Genomic DNA, 14448 nt, shown 5'->3' on the forward strand with positions numbered 1-14448 from the left:
CCACGTAGATCTGGGAGCAGGGGCAAGTAGCGAAATACACTACATGTGTGGTACCACACGAAATGTATTTCTGGATGGTGAATGTCTTTCTCCCATCAGATGAGTGAAAGGTCTTGCTCTGGACAACATTGCTGCACGCCACGCAATGGCCACATTTGAAGCATCCATAAGTTGGACTGTGGTTGGAAAAAGGGTTCTTGATATACGGCACATAGTGACTTCTCACCAGGATATCTTTGATATTGCGAGAACGTCTTGCAGTCATGAGTGGGGCGTCCGTCAGGATCTCCGAGAGCACTGGGTCCGAAAGAAGAACTGGCCAGTGTCTACGGAGAATCTCCCTCATGGTCCCCCACTCATGATTGTATGTGCCTATAAACCTTGGCTCATTATCAATAGACTCTTTTTTAGGCTTGTATGTGAGAAGCTGTGCCCTTGTGGTTCTTTTAGCCCTAAGATAGCCATTCTTGATCATCCTGCCACTGTAACCCTGCTCCTGAAAACGTCGCCCAAGATCGGCCGACTAGGCTTCAAATTTGTCGTTAGATGAGCAAATCCGCTTCATTCTTAAGAACTGGCAAGTCGGGATGGTGCGAATAGTGGCTGGTGTGTGGGCAGAAGAGGCATGCAGCAGTGCATTGACTGAGGTGTCCTTGGGGAAGACATCCGTCTGAATAAAATGGTCTGGACCCACCTCAATTTTGATGTCGATGAAGTCAATGCTACTGCTGCTATGTCTATGTGTAAGTCTGATGTTAAAATTATTAACATTCAGTTGCCCCATAAAATCATCAAGCTGCTCCGCCGTGCCCTGGCAAATAAACAAAATATCATCAATAAACCTTAGCCAGCACTGCACATGGGCGCATGCACCGACGCCTCCGTCGCCAAAGATGGACCGTTCCCAAAACCCCAGGAAAAGATTGGCGTACGAAGGCGCACAGGCCGCGCCCATCGCAGTGCTCCGCCTCTGAAGGTAAAATTGATCCTTAAAAATGAAAAAATTATGTGTAAGGGCAAAGCGGAGCAGCTCAAGGATTAGATCGCCCATCTCCCCATCCCGACTGTCCGTCCCTAAGAAAAAATGGACTGCAGCCAATCCATCGTCATGACTGATACAAGTGTAAAGGCTCTCTACGTCGGCCGTGACAATCAACATGTCCTCCTCAACAAGGATCCCGTCAACCCTATTGAGGACCTCCGTAGTGTCCTTGACAAAGGAGGGGAGTGTTTCCACAAGGGGTTTTAAATAATGGTCAATGAATTGACAAATGGGTTCACACAACCCCTCCATGCCTGACACTATCGGACGCCCAGGTGGGTTGACAGGATCCTTGTGAATCTTGGGTAATAGGTAGAATGTGGGTACCCTATGAGTCTTATTAAGGAGTCCCTCATACATCTTCTGTGTGATGATGCCATTCCTAAGCACTGTCTCCAGGATGCGGGATAACGCATTGGAAAAAGAGGGCAAGGGGCTATGTGTCAGCTTAGTATATGTCCCCCTATCTTTAAGCTGTCGTAGGGCCTCCTTCTCGTATTTATCTGAAGCCCAGACGACTACGTTCCCCCCTTATCAGCTGATTTAATGACAATATCCCTGTATTCCTGCAGTTCTTCCAGTGCTCATCTCTGTTTACAAGTCAAGTTATCAAATTTTCTCTTTGATGAGATCTTTTTAAAATCTTTAACAACGAGACGAGTTATTTGGCGAAACGTACGTAGGAAGGTTTGGGGGCCTTCTCATGGGGGGATCCCCTGCACTGGGGCACTTTCCTGTTGCACTCAGCACTTTATTAGGCATTCCCCTGGCGTATACTCTCTGGACAACGTGATTTACTTGTTTAGGTACCATTGCATATATTCTCATTCTGGTGTTCATGAGTTACACACTGTTCAGACCGTATATTGTCCCACTTAGGGATTTTTGTACTAATCTTAGTTTCATACGTATTTATATATACTAATGTTATATCTATTGTATATGGGTGCCTGCATATTGTCAACATCAGTGTTTCCCCACCCCCAGGGGTTTCTCCCCTCCCATGCTGTTTTTAACACCCTTTTAATCATGGCCATTTTTGCTTGTGTATGTCTTCACTGTCATTTTGTTTAATAAATATTTGTGAGAATTTTGCACTATATTGTACTCCCGTTCTCCTGTATTTCATTTTCGGTAAGTAACTAAGACTTTTTCACTTGTTGAATGATCCCTGGAACAGTCAGTTCCTGGGGTTAACACTTATGAGAAGTGCCTGTTTAATATCTAAGCCTTTTCCGTGTCCTCTATAATTAACTTATTGTATTTTAAGGGGCAGATACCATCCTTTGTTTTCCTTTTAGCATTAATGCATTTCTAAAAATTTTGGGGATTTATTTTAATGTCCTTGACGATTTTTGTTTCAGTAGCTAATTTTGCTTGCTTGATTTCTTTTTTACATTTCCTATTGATATCTTTATACTTCTGAATTGCTATTTCTGTATTCTCATCCTTCAAGATTTTGAACGCCCTTTTGTTTTTATTATACTTTGCATTGTTTTATTTATCCATAGTGGTTTCTTTTTATTCCTGCACATTTTATTACCAGAGGGTATAAGTTTTTACAGGACTCCAGGAGTATATCCTTCTTCTCCTATATATGTTTGGTATCACCAATTACCATAACATTGTCCTAATCTACACAATCAATATTTAATAACAATAATTAGGCTTTTCCCTTAATTTGTTGAAATCAGCTTTCCTAAAATTCTAGGTTTTAGCGTTTCCCCTTTCACGTGTTCTAATGAATATTACGTTGAAGCTTACCAGATTATGATCGCTGGTACCCAAGTGCTCCCGGACCTGTAGATCTGAAATTGTATCTGGTCTATTTGAAAGGACCAGACCTAGAAAATTATCTCCCCTGGTCGGTTCATCTACCATCTGAGAGAGGTAATTGTTTTGAATTGTAGATAAGAACTTACAGCTTTTATCACAACCCGAAGATTGTGTGTCCCACTAAATTTCTGGATAGTTGAAATTCCCCATAATAAGGACCCAAGTATTATTATTTGCTATCTTTTCAGTTTGTTGCAGCATTTCATCCTCTTCCTGTTCAGGTATGTTAGGAGGCTTATAGCAAACTCCAATAAACTCCAAAACGCCATTAATCCCCACCCCATGAACATTTACCCATACTGACTCTACATTGTCACAACTCCCCCTACATGATCATTGAATGCAGGTTAAGTTAGATTTAGATTTCATGTCACTTAGTTCAATGAGTTTAGCTGAGGTTAGTTTACCTATGGTCACAGGTGGAGTACTGCGGGGGCCTACAGTTGTGACCGCAGGTAAAATCAGTGACGTCTTGGCTCACAACTGCGGCTCAGACAGTGTCTGCCTGAAGCCGTAGTGGGTGGCCATCTTCTCTAATGTGCATATGGGCGCTACAACTTCAGTATATAGCAGAGCTAGGATCGTCGTGGGACCTCGTGTGGATTACGTCAGACATGGGTGTTTGTGGGGTTAATAAATTGGAGAAAGAAGGTGGGGTTTTATATTTTATTTCAAATAAAGGATTTTTTTGTTGTTTGTGTTTATTTTTTTTCACTTACAGTATTAAGGGGGCTTTACACGCAATGACATCGCTAACGAGATGTCCTTGGGGTCACGGAATTCGTGACGCACATCCGGCCTCGTTAGCGACGTCGTTGCGTGTGACACGTACGAGCAACCGCTAACGATGTAAAATACTCACCAAATCGTTGATTGTTGACACGTCGTCCATTTCCCAAATGTCGTTGCTGCTTTTGTATGCAGGTTGTTCGTCGTTCCTGAGGCAGCACACATCGCTACATGTGACACCCCAGGAACGACGAACAGCACCATACCTGCGTCCTCCGGCAACGAGGTGGGCATGTCTTTCATGCAGCTGCTCTCTGCCCCTCCACTTTTATTGGATGCCTGCCGTGTGACGTCGCTGTGACGCCACACAAACCGCCCCCTTAAAAAAGAGGCTGTTTGCCGGCCACAGCGACGTCGCTGGGAAGGTAAGTCCGTGTGACAGGTACTAGCGATATTGTGCGCCACGGGCAGCGATTTGCCCGTGATGCACAAACGACGGAGGCAGGTGTGATCGGCAGCAACATTGCTAGCGATGTCGCTGCATGTAAAGTGGCCTTTAGTAATGGTGTAGTTCATAGATCCATACCCATTACAATCTAGTGCTTAGTAGCAGCTTTGACCTGTCTTTAACCCCTTATATTACCTCAATTCCCACCACACCAGAGTAATCGGGATGAGCCAGGTAAAGCGCCGTAATTGTTGCATCTAATTGATTGTACAATTCTGGGCAGCTGCAGGCTGATATGTTTAACCTAGGTTTGCCCAATAACCATGCGTCTCCACGGCCTGAGAATATCATCCCCCAGCTGTCAGCTTTATCTTGGCTGGGTATCAAAATTGGGAAGGACAGCACACTTTTTTTAAATGATTTATTTAAACAATTTTTTAAAAAAGCCACATGAGGTCCCTCTTATATTGATACACAGCCAAGATAACACACATAGTTTCAGCCTGTAGCCATCGGCTTTATCTGTGCTGGTTATCTATATATGTGGAACATTTTTTGTATTTTTTTATTTTTACACACCATTCGGGGACCCAGACAGCTACTGTGAGGGCAGCCAAACAGAGACATTGACACGTCGTCACTAAAGGTTACTTTACACACAACGCTATCACTAACGATATATCGTCGGGGTCACGTCGTTAGTGACGCACATCTGGCGCCGCTAAAGATATTGTTGTGTGTGACTAAAAGGAGCGACGATCAACTATCGCAAAAACTTCAAAAAGCGTTGATCGTTGACACGTCACTCCTTTTCATAATATCGTTGGTGGTGCATGCCGCTGGTTGTTCGTCATTCCTTCGGCAGCACACATCGCAATGTGTGACACCGCAGGAACGACGAACATTTCCTTACCTTCGTCCACCGTCAGTGAGGAAGGAAGTAGGTGGGCGGTGTTCCGGCCGCTCATCTCCGCCCCTCCTTTGCTATTGGCGGCTGTTTTGTGACGCCGCTGTGACGCCAAACGCACCTCCTTCTTGAAGGAGGGATTGTTCGGCGTTCACAGCGACGTCGCTGAACAGGTATGTGCGTGTGACGCTGCCATAGCGATATTGTTTGCTACAGCAGCGATCACCACATATCGCACGAACGACGGGGGCGGGTGCTATCGCTAGCAATGTTGCAGCGTGTAAAGCACCCTTTAGACTGCAGCCAATCACAGACATTGGTAGAGAGGGTGCGCTGGTGAAACAGTGCATGTGTATGAGATCTACCGTATTTTTCGGACTATAAGACACACCTGACCATAAGACGTACCCTGGTTTTAGAGAAGGAAAATAGAAAAATAAAATTTTAAGTAAAAAATGTGGACATGACACACTTATGGGGCGAGGATCTGCTGCTGACACTGTTATGGGGGTAATGTTCCCAAATTCTCTACTAAGGTACCCCATCCTGGTAATGATCCCCTGCCTTCTATATGATCCCCATCCTTGTATATATGTACCCCATCCTGGTATATATTCCCATCCTGCTATATACCATCATCATGGTATAGCTCTCATCCTGCTACATAGCGCCATCCTGGTATATGCCCTTATCCTGCTATATACTGCCATCCTGCTATGTTACTGCCATCCTGCTATATACTGCCATCCTGCTATATACTGCCATCCTGGTATAGCTCCCATCCTGCTATATACCGCCATCCTGCTATATACCGCCATCCTGCTCTATACCCCCATCTTGCTATATACTGCCATCCTGGTATATGCCCACATCATGTTACAGTGCCTACAAGTAGTATTCAACCCCCTGCAGATTTAGCAGGTTTACACATTCGGAATTAACTTGGCATTGTGACATTTGGACTGTAGATCAGCCTGGAAGTGTGAAATGCACGGCAGCAAAAAAGAATGTTATTTCTTTTTTTATTTTTTTTTTAAATTGTGAAAAGTTTATTCAGAGGGTCATTTATTATTCAACCCCTCAAACCACAAGAATTCTGTTTGGTTCCCCTAAAATATTAAAAAGTATTTCAGGCACAAAGAACAATGAGCTTCACATGTTTGGATTAATTATCTCTTTTTCCAGCCTTTTCTGACTAATTAAGACCCTCCCCAAACTTGTGAACAGCACTCATACTTGGTCAACATGGGAAAGACAAAGGAGCATTCCAAGGTCATCAGAGACAAGATCGTGGAGGGTCACAAGGCTGGCAAGGGGTACAAAACCCTTTCCAAGGAGTTGGGCCTACCTGTCTCCACTGTTGGGAGCATCATCCGGAAGTGGAAGGCTTATGGAACTACTGTTAGCCTTCCACGGCCTGGACAGCCTTTGAAAGTTTCCACCCGTGCCGAGGCCAGGCTTGTCCGAAGAGTCAAGGCTAACCCAAGGACAACAAGGAAGGAGTTCCGGGAAGATCTCATGGCAGTGGGGACATTGGTTTCAGTCAATACCATAAGTAACGTACTCCACCGCAATGGTCTCCGTTCCAGACGAGCCCGTAAGGTACCTTTACTTTCAAAGCGTCATGTCAAGGCTCGTCTACAGTTTGCTCATGATCACTTGGAGGACTCTGAGACAGACTGGTTCAAGGTTCTCTGGTCTGATGAGACCAAGATCAAGATCTTTGGTGCCAACCACACACGTGACGTTTGGAGACTGGATGGCACTGCATACGACCCCAAGAATACCATCCCTACAGTCAAGCATGGTGGTGGCAGCATCATGCTGTGGGGCTGTTTCTCAGCCAAGGGGCCTGGCCATCAGGTCCGCATCCATGGGAAGATGGATAGCACGGCCTACCTGGAGATTTTGGCCAAGAACCTCCGCTCCTCCATCAAGAATCTTAAGATGGGTCGTCATTTCATCTTCCAACAAGACAACGACCCAAAGCACACAGCCAAGAAAACCAAGGCCTGGTTCAAGAGGGAAAAAATCAAGGTGTTGCAGTGGCCTAGTCAGTCTCCTGACCTTAACCCAATTGAAAACTTGTGGAAGGAGCTCAAGATTAAAGTCCACATGAGACACCCAAAGAACCTAGATAACTTGGAGAAGATCTGCATGGAGGAGTGGGCCAAGATAACTCCAGAGACCTGTGCCGGCCTGATCAGGTCTTATAAAAGACGATTATTAGCTGTAATTGCAAACAAGGGTTATTCCACAAAATATTAAACCTAGGGGTTGAATAATAATTGACCCACACTTTTATGTTGAAAATGTATTAAAATTTAACTGAGCAACATAACTTGTTGGTTTGTAAGATTTATGCATCTGTTAATAAATCCTGCTCTTGTTTGAAGTTTGCAGGCTCTAACTTATTTGCATCTTATCAAACCTGCTAAATCTGCAGGGGGTTGAATACTACTTGTAGGCACTGTATATACCCCCATCCTGCTATGTACCCCCATCTTGTTATATACCCCCATCCATCCTGCTATATACCCTCATCCATCCTGCTTTATACCCCCATCCATCCTGCTATACCCCCATCCATCCTGCTATATACCCCCATCCATCCTGCTATATACCCCCATCCATCCTGCTATATACTCCCATCCATACTGCTATATACCCCCATCCTGCTATAGACCCCTATCCATCCTGCTATGTACCCCATCCATCCTGCTATATACCCCCATACATCTTGCTATATACCCCCCATCCTGCTATATACCCCCATCCATCCTGCTATATACTCCCATCCTGCTATATACCCCCATCCTGTTATATGACCCGCTACATGTGGCACACAAAAAAAATAAACTTTTATACTTACCTTTCCTCACTCCATGCAGCATCGCTCCTCCTCCTGTCTGTGTCGGCAGCAGCGCCGCTGACCTGTGTGGAGCCGTTACCGTTCCCCGGCAGCATCACTCGTTCTCCTCTCTGCCTGTCAGCTGACCTGTGTGGAGACTAGCGGTGCGCACAGGGATGACGTCATCGCTGTGCTCACCGCTCTCTACACAGATCAGCTGACCGGCAGACAGGAGGAGGTCGCGATGCTGCAGGGGAACGGTGACGGGTGAGTATACTTATTCAACTGCCCCCCGAGCTGATGATGATGCGCAGGGGGCAGTGAATACAGCCGCACATGATAACTCCAGGCTGTAGTTGCCAGGAATGATCACGCAGGCCGGCTCTTTACTATGCACGCACCTCCCGCCCATCATCCCGCCCACCTGTCAACGCCGGCTTCAGCGCTGAGGGATGATGGGAGGGAGGATGGGCGTGCATATATAATGAGCGGGCCCACGTGGTCACGGCAGGCTGCTACAGCCTGCTCATGCCACCGATAACCCGCTCCACCGCAGCACCCTCATTCGCCGCAGCCACATTCAGACTATAAGACGCACCCCCCACTTTCCCCCAACATTTGGGGGGAAAAATGTTGTCTTATAGTCAGAAAAATACGGTAATAAGCGGCCCCAAAAGTAGTGTGAGAGCCATAGGGAATCTCAGTAAGTGTTCTTTTCATGCTTTTAATACACAAAATACTCTGACAACATTATTCCCAGAAACCAAATGTCAGTCAGAAATGTATTAAGGCATCCTCCTCATGCTGTTCCCATTAAATTTCAGCACTTTTCCATACATATCAGCATTTTTACATTTCTTCAAGACTGACTTTAAAGGTCCTCCTGAAAATTATTCAAGTTTCTCATTGACTTGCATTGGGTTCGTTATTTATGATAAATTCACAAATAATTAGAAATTGTTTGGCTTGAATAATCCAATCCCAAATATTTCACTATTCATCAATCTCTAATAATAATACTATTTTAGGTCATATTTAACACCATTTTAACTTGATACATTGCTCTCCCATAACATATCCTACTTTGACTCATTATCAGAGATTCATAGTGAAGAGGAATGAGCGGGCCTGAGGATGATCATGTTTGCCGGATTCGGTCACACCGTAATCAAAGTGCGGTACCGGTACTTGACCCATACCCCATAGAAGTCAATGGGGGCTAAAACTTGTGCTGTAAAATGGTGAAGTAAGGGGTAGGGGGCTATAAAAGGAAGCAAAATGAGAGTAAGAGCAGGACAATTGCCCTGCAAACAAATGTGGTTAGGGAAATGACTTAAAGTAGCATAGAATAAAATAAAAAAAAAAATAAAATAAAAAATAATCTTGAACCAGGAGGCTGAGGTCCAAGTGTTGGAGGAGGTTAAGGAGGAGGTGGATGTGGCAGCGGAGGAAGTAGCCAACACTGTTTTGTTTGTTTGTTTTAGCTTGTGTTTTCATCTTTTTTTTTTGTTTGCTTGTTTGTTTAATTTTTAAATTGGGGAGACCTGAAGACATTGGGAATAGAAACTAGAACTAACAAACTGTGGTGAAGTATGTCAAAGCTGTGTGCGGCTGGTATATTTCTCTAGTCAGGGATGGACAAGTACTGTGAAATCCACGCCTGGTTCATTTTAATGAATGTGAGCTTGCCTATGTTGGCTGTGGACAGACAGATGCGCCTGTATGTGATCATACCACCTGCCATGTTAAACATATGTTCTGACAGTACATTTGCCACAGGGCAGGCAAGCACTTCTAAAGCCTGCTTTACACCCTACGATCCAGCATACGATATCGTATGCGATCGTAACCGCCCCCATCGTATGTGCGGCACATTCAATTTTGTACAAACGATTAACCCCCGTCACGCGTACTTACCCGTCCATACAACCTCGATGTGGGCAGCGAACGTCCACTTCCTGGAGTTGGAGGGACGTTCGGCGTCACATCGACGTCACGCGGCAGCCAGCCAAAAGAAGCGGAGGGGCGGAGATGAGCGGAACGTAAACATCCCGCCCACCTCTTTCCTTCCGCATTGCTGGCCGGGAGCCGCAGGACGCAGGTAAGATCTCTTCATCGTTCCCGGGGTGTCACACACTGCAATGTATGCTACCCCGGGTACGATGAACAACCTGACGTTCAATTTATGAGGAATGAACGATGTACGTGCGATGAACGTTTTACTGTTCAATCGCAATCGCATGTAGCTGTTGCACACTACAATGTACCTTACGATGCCGGATGTGCGTCACTTACGATGTGTCCCCGCCGACACATCGTAAGATATATTGTAGTGTGTAAAGCGGGCTTAAGGCTTAAAAGGCAAGCTCAGGCCATGTGTCCAATTTGGAAACCCAAAAGTAAAATGGGGCAGACCCATCACTCAGTACTTGGAGACGTGTGGACATGTACTCTTCCTCCATGTTGTTGAAACGCTGCTTTCTGCTAATACGGACCATATCAATTGGTGGTGACAGATGGTGTGACGTGCTGAGGAAGGTTTTCCATATTTCGGCCAGGCTAACCTTCCCTTCTGAGATGGTGCTGGTGGCCCAGTTGTGTTGGCGACTTCCTCCTCTGCCTTGTGCTTCCACTGAGTCCCTGCTGTCAGGTGGGAGTAGTGTATCTACCATATTACTAGATATGTCTAGATTATGTGGTCATGCCTTCTGACTGTGCACCCCTCCTCCCATTAGCCACAAGTGACTTTATTCCTTATAGCGGGTTTCTACTTCCCCATACACATGGAGGTTTTTAACCCAGAGAGAAATTTCAGTTCAGTGTAGGTTCCCAGTAATATGAGATTGCCTTGACATGGCTACTAGGCAGATATAAAAATGGCCATTTTTGTATGATAAATATCTCAATTTTTTCTTAGATTTCCTTAAGGAGTAATGCATGTCTATATTCTTACATTCATGGTTTTCATGCTTTATTATTTCAGAGTGCAGCTGTCTTTTTTCGTTACTATATGTCATGTTCAGTTATGCACCTGTTCACACTGGAAATTTGGGAGTGTCGTCAGTCTTTTTGTCTAGATTATGGGGTTGTAACTGTACCCGATAACTGCGGGGACTCTGAACCATTTCAATACAGTGGTGCCACTGACGGAAAGGCAAGCCTCCAAGCCAATGGTACAATAATAACAGGATTTATTAAAACCAGCTGGCCTGTTTTTATGGGGAGGAAAAATATAAATAAATTAACCTTACAGGAAATGGACTAAACAATAAACCTTACCGCAGCCTCATAAATACAATGAGAAATCTATGTCCTTCCCTTCCAGGAGAATGCCTACATATCTCTGGTCCAAGTGAGAGGAGGTCTTCCCTTGGGCCCACATTTTGCTCCCTCCCCTAAATGTGACCGGACCTAAACAGGGCTAGTTTCTACAGGGAAGCTGTAATATGTGTCCTTTCTCCTGGATCACAATCTTAAGTCTACCCCAACCAATTAACCCTGCGGATCCCGGTGTGATCTATCTCAGCTGCACAGAAGGGCAAATACACATCAAATTCTCATAACTATAATATTAAAACAAAAGTACTTCGGGGGGGCGTAGCCAGCAGCACATGGAGAAGGAAGCACAGTAGTGAGTCTCCGGTGCATACTGACCCCATACAGCGGCACACAGCGTTATTTAGCAGCAGCTCCAGACCCGATTGTCAGCAGAAGAAGTCAGGAGTGAGGAGCCATGAAAGAGCAGCGGAGCAGCAGGGGCAAAGGAAGGAAAAGCCCCATCAAACTCACCCAGTTTTACCCTGCAGCAGAAGGCACTCAAAATGGTACCGGAAAGCACAAGCACGGTGTGGCAGCGCTGAAATCCACAACTCCATGCGGGCTGGGAGAGTTAGGAGACATCATGCAGGGGACAGCAGAAGGGAAACATGGAGGGAGCAGCCCCTATAACCACAGGGAAGAAGAACAGGACTGGGATACACTCAGGGAGCACAGGGGCCAGGAGGAGAGGGACCAGGGGGAGGACCCAGTAATCCAGCCCCAGGCTTCCTCTCCTGGAAGAGGCCTGAAATATACCAGCAGCACTACAGAGTACAGGCATCGCAATACAAATGTTACAGCTGCAGAGCCACTCAATGAGCATACTATGAGACAGCTTATGTCTGAAATAATGTCCACATTTAAAAAAGATATGCAAAATATGCTTAGATCTATGCAAAGGGACATTAATGCCATAGGAGAACGCACATCTCACATAGAAGATAAGATGGCAGAGCTAACAATGGCGCACAATGAGGTGGTGGATTCAGTTGTGTCTATAGTTGAAGATGTAGACGCACTAAAGCTCAAAATAGCGGATATGGAGGACAGATCACGCCGCAACAACGTCAGACTGAGAGGTATTTCAGATACGGTTAAAATAGATACTCTCAAAGAATTTCTCACTGCTTATTTCTCATGCCTGATGCCGGACTCTACGCAGATGGATCTGGTTCTGGACAGAGCCCACAGGCTTCCTAAGCCTAAACATCTCCCAGCCTCAATACCCAGAGATGTAATAGTTAGAATACATTTCTTCCACATCAAAGAAAAAGTGATGCAGGCAGCTCTAAACTCGCCCTTTCTACCTGATCATTTTAAAGATCTATCCATATATGCAGACTTATCGGCATTCCCTTTAACACGCAGAAAGGCATTCTCATCATGCACAGGAATACTAAGGGATCACAACATCCCATACAATTGGGGTTTCCCAGTAAAGCTCATAATAACTAAAGATGGGCACAAGCATGTGGCAAGTAGCCCGGAACAAGCCTTACGACACTGCAAGGAGTGGAATCTACCCTCTACAGCCAGGGAAGGCCTGGAAAGAAACCCACTACCATGACAAATCACGGAGGATTGGTCCAAAGCATGAATTCTGCATGTAGAGAAAGTGTTTAAGCCGCCAGGAACAGAGATTGAAAAACCAGAATTGAACTCTGCTAATTGATCCTTTACAGGAGAGTTCTTTGGGATTCGCCATTTGGATAAACAGACTGAGAGCAGTAAGGCCCCTCTTTGGGAAGAAAATTCGGGTCTGAAGAAGCCGGGGGTCACTTATGGCATGGACCCCATATGATATCGGGACTTGGACATGGACCCTTTTCCTGGATTTCTTGGAGATCTTGGTTTTCTGTTTTTTCTCCTTTTTTTTTCTTTTCTCTACACTGAGAATTTACCTGATTTTTTTTCCTAAATTTTTTCCTTTTTTATTCTCTTTGTTTTATTTTTCTGTTTCTCTTTTGAACAGGCATTTTTCTTTTTTCTGGTCTACTTCTGGGGAATATGTCAGAGCCCAGGCCAAATTTTGTTTGATAGGCCTAGGTTTGGCTCCTGAATGATACCCGATATGGGAAGCCCATAAGGGCACCCTATGTTTTTGCTCTTGAGAGCAAGGTTACTTATGCAACAGTTACTTGTGTTTTTTTTTTTTATTTACAGCTGAAGAAACTTCAAGTCGGAATTGCGGGAAAGAATGAGGGGGGTATGAAGCGACGTGGTCATACAATGGACGTGGGCATCAGTAATGTAGATGAGTATGAAATTGAGAGTGTAACAGTGTGCCCCATCAGTTCACATAAGAGAAAAGGGACAAAATATACACAGCAGAGACATTCAGCAAACAAGACAAAACATTTAGATGGGGGTTAAATTCATATCTATTAACGCCAAAGGTCTAAATTCCCCATACAAGAGGTCAACATTATGGAAAGAAGCATTGAAGAACAATGCAGACATATTGTGTGTACAAGAGACTCACTTAAACAGTGGAGATACGAGTAGATTAAAACATAAAAGATTCCCGCATGTGCTACTGGCACCAGCTGATCGGAAGAAAGGAGGGGTGGCAATTGCAATAAGGGATTCGGTTGCTATTTCTCAAACAAACCAAATTATAGAATAGATCCTCATGGATGATATATTATATTACAATGTTTAATTAACAATATCCCATACACACTAGTAACTGTATATGCTCCTAATAAAGGACAATATACACACATTAGGAAAACAATAGTAAAAGCTAACAAAGTTAAAAAGGGCCCTCTAATACTAGTAGGGGATTTCAATGTAGCACAGTGGCCAAACATGGATTCCCCATCTAGATCAAAAAAACTTAACCCTAGCCCACTTACAAAACTGTTTCACACACATGAATTATATGATGTTTGGAGATTAAACAATCCATCCACAAGAGATTACACGTTTCTTTCACACCCGCACAAGACCTACACAAGAATTGATTTCTTTCTAGTTGATAAAACAGTAATTCCACAAGTGTTAGCCGCAAAAATAGGAAATATCACTTGGAGTGACCACGCTCTCATCCCACTGGAAATAGAGGAGAAGCATGAAATAGATAAATCTCCAATATGGAGGCTCAATACTTATATCTTGAACCACCCTACTTACGCACCACAAACGCAGCAAACCATCCAAGATTATTTTGCACAAAATGACAATAGAGAAGTATCGGACACAACCCTATGGTGTGCACACAAGGCGGTCATGAGAGGGCATTTTATAAAACAGGCCTCACATTACAAAAAAACTACGCAAATGGCAGTAACTGATATCCAAACCAAGCTGGGGAA

This window comes from Anomaloglossus baeobatrachus, chromosome 7 (genome assembly GCF_048569485.1).
Source record: "Anomaloglossus baeobatrachus isolate aAnoBae1 chromosome 7, aAnoBae1.hap1, whole genome shotgun sequence".
Lineage (NCBI taxonomy): Eukaryota > Metazoa > Chordata > Amphibia > Anura > Aromobatidae > Anomaloglossus > Anomaloglossus baeobatrachus.